The 9228-nt window shown below is 39.0% G+C and overlaps 1 protein-coding gene and 1 pseudogene across 1 annotated transcript in view; one reads left to right on the top strand and one right to left on the bottom strand.

Moving 5' to 3' along the window:
* The first annotated feature begins 204 nt into the window (after positions 1–204).
* The window catches only part of THRAP3 (thyroid hormone receptor associated protein 3), a 63265-nt gene continuing 54241 nt past the window's right edge, over positions 205–9228 (top strand). The window contains exon 1 of the mRNA XM_006924239.3: positions 205–352. The gene's annotated coding sequence lies outside the window, so the exon portion shown is untranslated. The remainder of the gene's footprint in view (positions 353–9228) is intronic.
* LOC112472998 lies at positions 8848–8965 on the bottom strand (annotated as a pseudogene).

Raw genomic sequence — 9228 nt, 5'->3', positions numbered from 1 at the left:
GCGTCAGCAACGCTTCCGCCCCTTCCGTCCACCTCCCTCCTTCCTCTCCAGGCCACCCAGGCGGGGGGAGGGGATGGAACGGAGCAACCCACGTGACTGCCGACAACCTGGCGCGTGACGCAAAGCGGCGGGCCCAACGCTCGCCTTCCCTTGTGGGAAATGTAGTTGAGAACATCATCAAGTTGGCAAGGAGAGACGAATTTAGGACTACACTTCCCAGGAGGCAGCGAGGCGACGCCGCCGCTGCCGCCGTCGTAGAGCGGGGACGCGGGGCGCGCTGTCGGGCGGGGGCGAGGTTCGGGCCGGTTGTGCCGTTGCGAGACTGCAGCTGCGATCGCTGCGGTGGGCCCAGGTGAGTGAGCCCCTCGAATAGGAACCGGGGCAGTTTGACCAGCTCCAGTCGTTTCGTCTTTTACCTTTTCTCCTTGGCGGCTGGCTCAGTGTCCCCAGGCCGGCCTGGCGCGGAGCCGCTCCCCCGCGCCTACCTCCTGGCCTTCTCTGAGCGGGCCCCACTCCCTCCGACTCCTCCCCCTCTCCTCCCTACTGGGCTTCCCCTCTCTCCGGCCTAGCTCCCGACGCTCAGGGCCGCCTTTTTTCCGGAGCTTCTTTCTACCTTTCTCTTTCTTGTAAGCTGCCGCGGAGCGGCTTCCACCTCCTCCTCCCTCACCCTTTCTTTAGTTGTCTGAACCTAATTATTTGGATTTCTCTTTTTCCCGGAACTCTTGAGTGCCTTTACCCCCGCCCCCCACTAGTCTCCGTTGGCCTGGTTCTGTTTTCCCTTAGGGCGCATGTGGCTGGCAGTCAGTAATGTTCGTACCTCTTCCGTTCTTTTCTGCTGTGTGGCCAGAGGAGGCATAGTCCAAGTTTATCTGCCACGGGAACATTTGTGCGCCTTCTTTTATTTCAGTACCTTTGGCTGGAGAGGCCGACTTGCATTCCAGTGGTAATCGGCGTGTGTTTTGCTTATATGAGGCAATTTTCTTTGCCTCCCTTAGCACCTAACCAACTTTTATCAGCTGTTCATTTGCTTTTCTAAATCTTAGGGGAGGAGCATGGCGGCATAAGCTGGCGAGTAGCGCCGGCTCCCAGAAGTTGGAAGCCATCAGTGATAGTACAGGGAGATTGTTACGGAGAAATTGTTAATTGGATTGAAGGAAAGGCTTCAGAGTATGGTAGAGCCTGAGAGGAGAGAGCCAGTGAAGCTTCAGGTGACAGCGTAACAGAAGGGTTCTGGAGCCGGCTTGCCTTGGTTCAAATTTTGGCTCCGCCAGCTTTTGATTTTAAGTCAAGGGGCTTCACTTCCAGGTGCCTCAGTTTCCTTATCTACAAAATAGCGGTAACTGTGACCACTTTCTAGGATTATTGTGAAGATTAAATGAGATTAAATTGAAAACCGCTTAGCTCATTATCTGATGTGTATTAAACACTATTATTATTGTCACTATCATTCATAGGATTGCTGGATTGTGGGCCCAGAGTGGAAAAGCATGTATCGCAACATTATTTTCCTTCTCTTTCAGATGACCCTTTCTTTTTTTGTTTATGGGAATACTGTGCGTTGTAGTCTGTCCTGTTATCTAGACAGCCTTGGGTGTGTATCATATAGAAGCCTATTAGAGAGCCAAATATGGCTGCTGCCATGAACAGTTTGTGGAGCACATTGGGCTTAGTTCTTTGCTGGGGATGTTTTGTAAACAAACACACACACACTTTAGCAATATCAAAAACTATTTTTTTCTGCAGACAGGCTCGATTGTATTTTGTAGAAGAGGTGAGTTGAAGTTTCTATAAGATAGTATTTAACTTAAAACCTTTATGTCCAGTACAATTCCGTCTTTGTTTTTTAAACCTTTACATGAGTGAAAGCCCTTCAGTTTTAGAGACTGATGTTTTTGGAGACTAAGTACAATCCAATTTTAGCGGTGATAGTGGTGGCAGTAGTAATAGCAACAGTAGTAGTATAAGTTTTTAACATATTTCTTTCATACCAGGTACAGGCACTTTTCGAATTTGGTTTAGCCAGTGAAGTTACAGATTGCAAAAGGAATGTCCTTTTTGTACTGAGAAATTGGAGGGAGGAGGCTTGGAGTATTTCTGAGATTAACACCGAGATGGGGAGAGATGAGGCTGAGTGGGAGAGAGTTTAAGATGTACAATTTGTTTTTTAGTGTAAATGATGTTAACCACCAAGAATCTTGAGGTGCTAGCCTGTTTCTATTGGGCATAATGACATCCTGAATTGAAGGAAGTGTTGTTAATGCTGTTCTCTCAAATACTAGATTTTGCTTCACAAATTCTGTAAACATCTAAGATTGATTCAGTGTTTGATTGATAGATTCAACAAATAGTGCCTGAGGACCTACCCCCTGTGCTAGGTGCTGGGAATACAGGGGCTGTGAGACAGAAGGGGTCCTGCCTTTTGGGAATTTACAGTATAGTGGAAGAAGACAACAGGTAAAATACAAGTTAAGAGTGATGTGGCAGTATCAAGCAGGGAATTCGACTAGACACTGAAAAAAGAGACCTGAGGTTGGTTGGAGAATTATTTTATTTTATTTATTTTATTTTATTTTATATTTTATTTTATTAGTTTCAAGTAGGAGAATTTCTTCTTGATGGTAGTGAAGAGACAGTTTTAGTTTCATAGGGTTGCAGGAAAATGTTCTAGGTGGAGGGAACAGCAAGTGCCAAAACTTGAAGATGGGAAGAATTTAGCATGCTTTTAGAACAGAAAAGGCCAATTGTGGCTGACACAAAGAAGAGTGGTTAAATATCAGATGGAGAGCTAAGGTTTTTGAGGAAGCCCTTGAAGCCTTCTGGTGGATGGGAGGGATTGCCGTCTGATTTATATTTTAAAATCACTTTCGCAGAGGTGTGGAAAATAGATTATGGTTATCAATTAATTGATATCAATTGTGGATATCAATTAAGAGGCCGTTGTACTAGTCCAGGCTGGTGATGGTGTATGCCTGAAGTAGATTGATGGAGTAGAGATGTATCCATGAGAAGAAACAGGGTTTGGAGATTGCGTAGGTTTAATGTTCTCTGTTCTTAATCTGTGGTCTGTGGACTATAGGGAGCCCATGGATTCTGTAAAATTTTTGTGAGAGAGTGCATTTTCTGAAAGGATTGTTACCTTCTGTCACGTTCCTTAGTATCAAAGTGTTAAGAACCACCGCTATAAGAGCTGTACTGTAGGTTTATAACCCATAAAGTAAGGAGAGTAAGAGTCATGGGTACCCTTTCTAAAAGATTAACTTTCTTTTTTTAGTCTTGCAGGGAACTTTTTTTAAATCAAGATTAAGTGCTGTGCCATAGAACTCATCTTTTAGTTTCTTTTTGTCTAGAAGTCTGCGCTGATGTACATACTGTGGAAGCTGAATGTTAGTGAACTCAGTTTCACAAAAATACTTCCCAATGTTTTCTTCCATTGGGTTTTGTTTACAGTTTCTAGTTTGGTAGAAGAAATGGAGCACCTTTAGTGTGTGAAGAGTAGGATAATTTCTTGCTTTCCTTCAACAATTAGGGGTTTCAGATGTATAGGCATATTTTGTAATGTATTTTCAGATGATAGTGTGTTATTGGAAGCATAGGGTGTGCTTTCTGTCTCAAAGAGCTCTCCCACTCAAAGAACCAGGTATTTTTCTTTTTATGACAGAGGCTGAAAACTGAAGGCTCATGGACTGAAAGCTTGCAGATGTGTTTTGTTTGGCTCATAGAGTGTTGTAAATTTGAATTAGTTGTCAACATTAAAAAATTAGGGAGATTTCACATAAAAATCTGGATTCAGGCTGCTTTTGAAAAATCAGATCTGGCAGCCATGGACCTGTGTTTTGGCTTTGCAGCAGCTATCTTTTGTAGTTGGGGCACGTCCTCTCCAGTTTGTCACAGACCTCACCACAGCCTGACATGTATCCCTGACGTGGAGCAGTGTTAGTTGACACTTATCTTACACTTTTATATTACTTTATTACTTGTCTGTGGGCATTTTAATTTGCTCTCCTTGTTCTAGGTATATAAGTCTCTAAATCCCCCACTTAAAGTCATTCTGCTGTCTTAATGTTACATCATGATTAAAAAATTTTTTTTTTCTGTCTTGATTCCTCTTTCTAAAAAGAAGGAAATTTTAGTAAGGTTAGTAGAGGGAGCTGAAGTGGCATATTTGCGGGGGGAGGCACCCAGTAGATTGAATTATTTTGTTTCCAAACTAAAGAAACCCAAAGACTTTAGAAAGCATTGATCTGACCCCTGCCCATGCCTTTTAGCTGGCATATGTGCAGTGTCCTCATTTTTGTTCTGCCTGATTTGCTTTTTAGCTTCTGGAATGTCGTAACTGCATAACTTGGCTCGTTTCAGAAGATAGAAGGCCAAGCAAAGAGAAGTTGCTGTGTGTCTAATTAGAAGACTTTTGGTTCCTGTCCTGAGGCATAAGAACCAGTTGTTTTCTTTTAAAATAAAAAGCCTCTGTGAAGTCCACTGCTTTGCTTTCAGTAATTCTTCATGGTTTTTTTATTTTGAGGGTTTAATACCTCAGTTTTCTTTTTCTCTCTTTTAATAAATAAGGGCAGAATAAATAAAGGATTGGTAGAGGAAATCATAGAGGTGAGACTGCTTTTTAACGTTACCCAGGAGATTTCTTCACTTCAGGGCTCTCCTTTACATCAGGACTTCCTCAGAAGATGGTCCTAGTGTATCCAAATTACGTGTCTTAGTTTCTTGACTAATATGTTTGGCTACCAGACTATGGGCTATCAGGGAAGAAAAAATCATTAAAAATGAAGGAGAAATCAGATTTAAAAAAATGGAGATTGAAGTAGTTGGTCAGATGCCAGAGTCAGAAGGCCCAAAAGAAAGAGAATTGGGTAATTTTTTTAACATAAGACATTCTTGTTTCAGATATAATAGTGATTCTTTACAAAGCCTTGTTTTCTGTACTCTGAAGTTTTTACTGCTTAGCTGTCAAGGAGTTACTGTATCACACTTTCAGTTTTGGCCATTTCGATGTCCCTTTATATGCATGTAACCTATCTGTAATAGTACTCCCTTCAACTGATAATTCCCCCCCAACTGTGCATTGTTACTGTGGGACATTGTTATTTATTTCTAATCTATTGCATCTCCATCTCTTTAGAGAGTAAAGCAGAGAGATTTGTTTGATTCATTGCTGAATTCTCACATCTGAGACAACTCTGTCACAAAGAAGAGGCTTAGTAAATATTGAAAGAAAGGATGAATTAATATGGGAATAAATAGATGGCTGTCTGGGTGGCTGTTTTGAAGGGCTTCCACTATCAAGTCCTAGTTTATTCAGATTTTTTTTTTTTTAGCAGTTGAAAGTAATTTGTATGGTGGTGGGTGGGGAAATTGCAAAGGGGCTAGAGGTGGTACTTTCTGGACTGATGGAAATATTCTCTATTTTAGATGGGGGCTATTTATACATTCTATTTTGTCAAAACTCACCAAACTATATTCTTAAAATATGTCTTACCTATTGAGTTATAAAGTTGATTTTATAAAAATTTGTGTTCAAAACCAATCCTCTAAAGCCTGTTCTGTAAAACCGAGGTAACTCTATATAAATCGGTTGTGATAATGATTGTTTAGTAACTTTAGCCAAGTATAGATTGAATAGGAGATTTTAAAATAATTCTGTTTGGAGTGAAGAGGTATCTTAGGAGCTGTTTAGGAAAGAGACTGAGCTGGCAGGGCTCTGAGCACCCCCCACCCCCATTTCAGTAAGAGCAGTTGTGCATTGCTATTTTATATTTTGGGATTTCATTTTTAAAAAGATAAATCTGAGTTCCCTATGACCCTCCAACTCCTACACCAGGGTTTAGTTAAGCAAGGCATAGCCTGTAAAACCGTTGGTGGGGGCAGGCAGTTGTTAGTTTTGTTCTCCCTTACTCACAGATAAGTGCTTGTTGAAAAAATTCAGACATTGCAGAAATACATTAGGTAGAAAGTAAAAGTTTCTTATAATGCCATCTCTTTAGGCCACTGTTAATAGTTTGGATTGGATATATAGAAGAGATTTCTACTGTGTATATGTGATTTTTTTTTTTTCTTTCGGTGCTAGGTATTTTCGAATAGTAAAGGTAGACAGGAACCATGGGGGAAATAAAGCTAAACCTCTCTAGTTTATTATGAAAGCTTAATACTTAAAACCTTCCTTCAGAAGTGTATTGTTTGTGCTAGTTCTCTTGTTTTCCTGGAATATTTAGAAGGTGAAATGTTGATTATTGGATTAATGCTTTGTCTTTGTTTATAGCATAGAACTTTAGCTTGTCTATTCTTTTCCTTTATTTCTATTCAGGCTTATTAGTCATTTAAATATATTTTTAAATTAATTTTAATTAATTTCAAGTATAATTTAAATATGTTTTTGCTGGACATGTTACCTTCAGCAAGTAAGAATTGTTTCACCATTCAACCACCCTGGGGCAATTAAAGTGGCCTTGAATATAGTGCCATATTGAATGACAATAACGAATGAGGAAGAGAGTATATTTAATTGATTGTTGGCTTCTTGTCTCCCTTTTTTGCTGTGGAGGCTGCTTAGTGTTGGAGGATGCATACATGATGAAAATAGATTAATAGGGAGTATTTTTTCATTTTTAGCAAAATATTTTCAACCCAAGTGTTCATTTAATAGGACATGCTTGTGGAGGTGTATGATCTGTGGTACCTAGAGGCCTGGTTTTCCCAGATGAATATGATGAGAAATGGAAGTCTTTGCTTTCTCTCAGAAGCTTTTTTTTAAACTGGGACTTTGGGGCAAGTTGCTTAATTCTTTAGCATATCCGTTCAATTTCAAATGGCAGTAGAAATCTCTGTTTACCTCCAGTAGGGTTATTGTGATGGTTAATTTTGAAAATTAGATTATCTTGGCAAAATACCACATGAAAGCCAGAGCGATTAAATCAACGAGATACCATTTTCTCTCTTGGATCTCCATCATGATAAAAAACAATATAACGGTTATTGTTGGTGAGGTTGTGGGGAAATGGATAGCCTCAAATTCTGCTGGTAGCACTATAAATTGCTGTAGACTTTCTGGAGAACAACAATATATATCTGTTACATACAGTATATATCTGTTATATATAGTTTTAGGAACATAAAGAAATAATTGGACAGGTCCTTATAGAGAATCATCACTGTTTATGTTAAGTGAAAAATTGAAAGCAACCTAAATGTACAACCCTAGGGGCCCGCTTATGTTCTAGTACATTTTACACAGTAGAATGCTAGGAAGAAAAGAGACATAGATTGGAGAACCGTATTTGTTGACATCATACAACGAATAAAAAAATGCCCAGAAGCCAAGATTTTGTTTGGTTCAAAAACCTTTGTGACTCTCCATTTCCTACTTAGTGTTTATTAAATATATACAGAGCTTTATTTAGCTTTTTGGGGAGAGAAAAGTAACCTTGAGTATGTAGTCTGCAGTCTAGATCTGCAGTCCATTTCAGTAGCCACTAGCCACATGTGGCAAGTTAAATTTAAGTTAGTTAAATATAATTTTTATACTAGCCATATTTTAGGTGGTCAGTAGGAACTGCCATACTGAACAGTGTAGATTATAGAGCGTTTCCATTAATCTCAGAAAGTTCTGTTGGCAGCGCTGCTGTAAATTGCCTTTTCACATTTTTGTTACCATCTCTTCTACCTATCATAGGTGGGGCCTCGTACTAGTTGCAGATTTCTCCCCTTAGATTTCACAGAGGAGTTTTGGACTTTCCTTTGGCTGTCATTTATGTATCACTATTTTCATACTATTTAGCCCACAATGGGTTTGTTAAGAATGCAGAGAGAATGCTGTTATCTCTGACCAACACTCTGTATTAGGATTTTTTTAACCTGTTATAGAGCTTCTGTTCTTCACTTTAACAACATCTAGGACAGGATGAGCAGGAACTGGAATTTGGATTGATGCAAGAACTGTATTTTTTCCCTCTTTGGAAATTAGGCGTTAAATACTTATTAAATGCCTAAATGCTAGGCATTTATTAGACTGAAAATAATGTGGTATACAGAATCTTTACTGATAAACTTTTAGATTTAATTTCTACCTAGATTAGTTATTTTTTAGAAGTGAACTAAAATCAGGGCTTCATTGTTGTCTTCAGGATATTGAATATTTGAGTTAAAGCTTAATTCATTTAAGGGCTATAATAGACAAATCTATTTCTACCGAATTAGTGTTTTTACAGTTGTGATGATTTCACTGAATGGAGCTAAAACGAACTTTTAGAAGATTTATTCAGCAATACTTTTAGAAGATTTAGTCTGATAAGGTGGCTTTTAAATTTCTGGCATCCTAGTAAGGCTCATGTTTCCTTCATACTGGGTAGGTTAATTATGCTGCATCAAGTAGTTTAGCAGGGATGACAATTTGATTAATTTTTTCCTCTAACATTTTGTAACGAAAGATGTCAGGCATACAGAGAAGTTGAAGGAATTGTACAGTCAGTACCCATATACCCATCACCTAGATTATATATTTGTTAGTGTTTTGTTATATGTGCTTTATCACATATCTTAACACTTATGACTCCATCTTATTTTTTCAAATTTTTATTGTGGCAAAATATAAATTTTGCCATGTAAATAATTTTTAAATGTACAGTTCACTTCAAATAAATTCATTTTGTTGTGCAACCATCACCACTACTCATCTCCAGAATTCTTTCATTTTGCTAAACTGAAACTCTATACCCATTAAACAGTAACTCCTCATTCTCTCTTTCCAGTAGCCTCTGACAACCACTATTCTACTTACTGTCTCTAAGATTTTTATTTTTTGATAAGGAAGGTTTTATATATTTTTTTATTTTTATTTTTTTATGCCTACAGCACCTGGTATTCTAGATGTTCTCCCATTCAAGTACTAACCAGGCCCGACCCTGCTTAGCTTCCGAGATCAGACGAGATCCAGCACGTTCAGGGTGGCATGGCTATAGGCTGTATCTAAGATTATGACTGCTCAGTGGAATCATCCAGTATTTGTCTTTTTGTGACTACCTTATTTCATTTGGCATGGTGTCCTCAAGGTTCATCCACCTTGTAGCATATCAGAATTTCTTTCCTTTTTTAAGGCTGGGTAATACTCCATTGAATGAACCACATTTTGCTTATCGAACCATCAATAGATGCTTTGGTTGCTTGCACATTTAGCTATCGTGAATAATGCCGCTACGAATGTATCTGTACAAATATCTCTTCAAG

The sequence above is a fragment of the Pteropus alecto genome, unplaced genomic scaffold (genome assembly GCF_000325575.1).
Source record: "Pteropus alecto unplaced genomic scaffold, ASM32557v1 scaffold39, whole genome shotgun sequence".
Lineage (NCBI taxonomy): Eukaryota > Metazoa > Chordata > Mammalia > Chiroptera > Pteropodidae > Pteropus > Pteropus alecto.
Note: the sequence above shows the minus strand (reverse complement) of the source record. Positions and strands in the feature narration are given on the sequence as shown.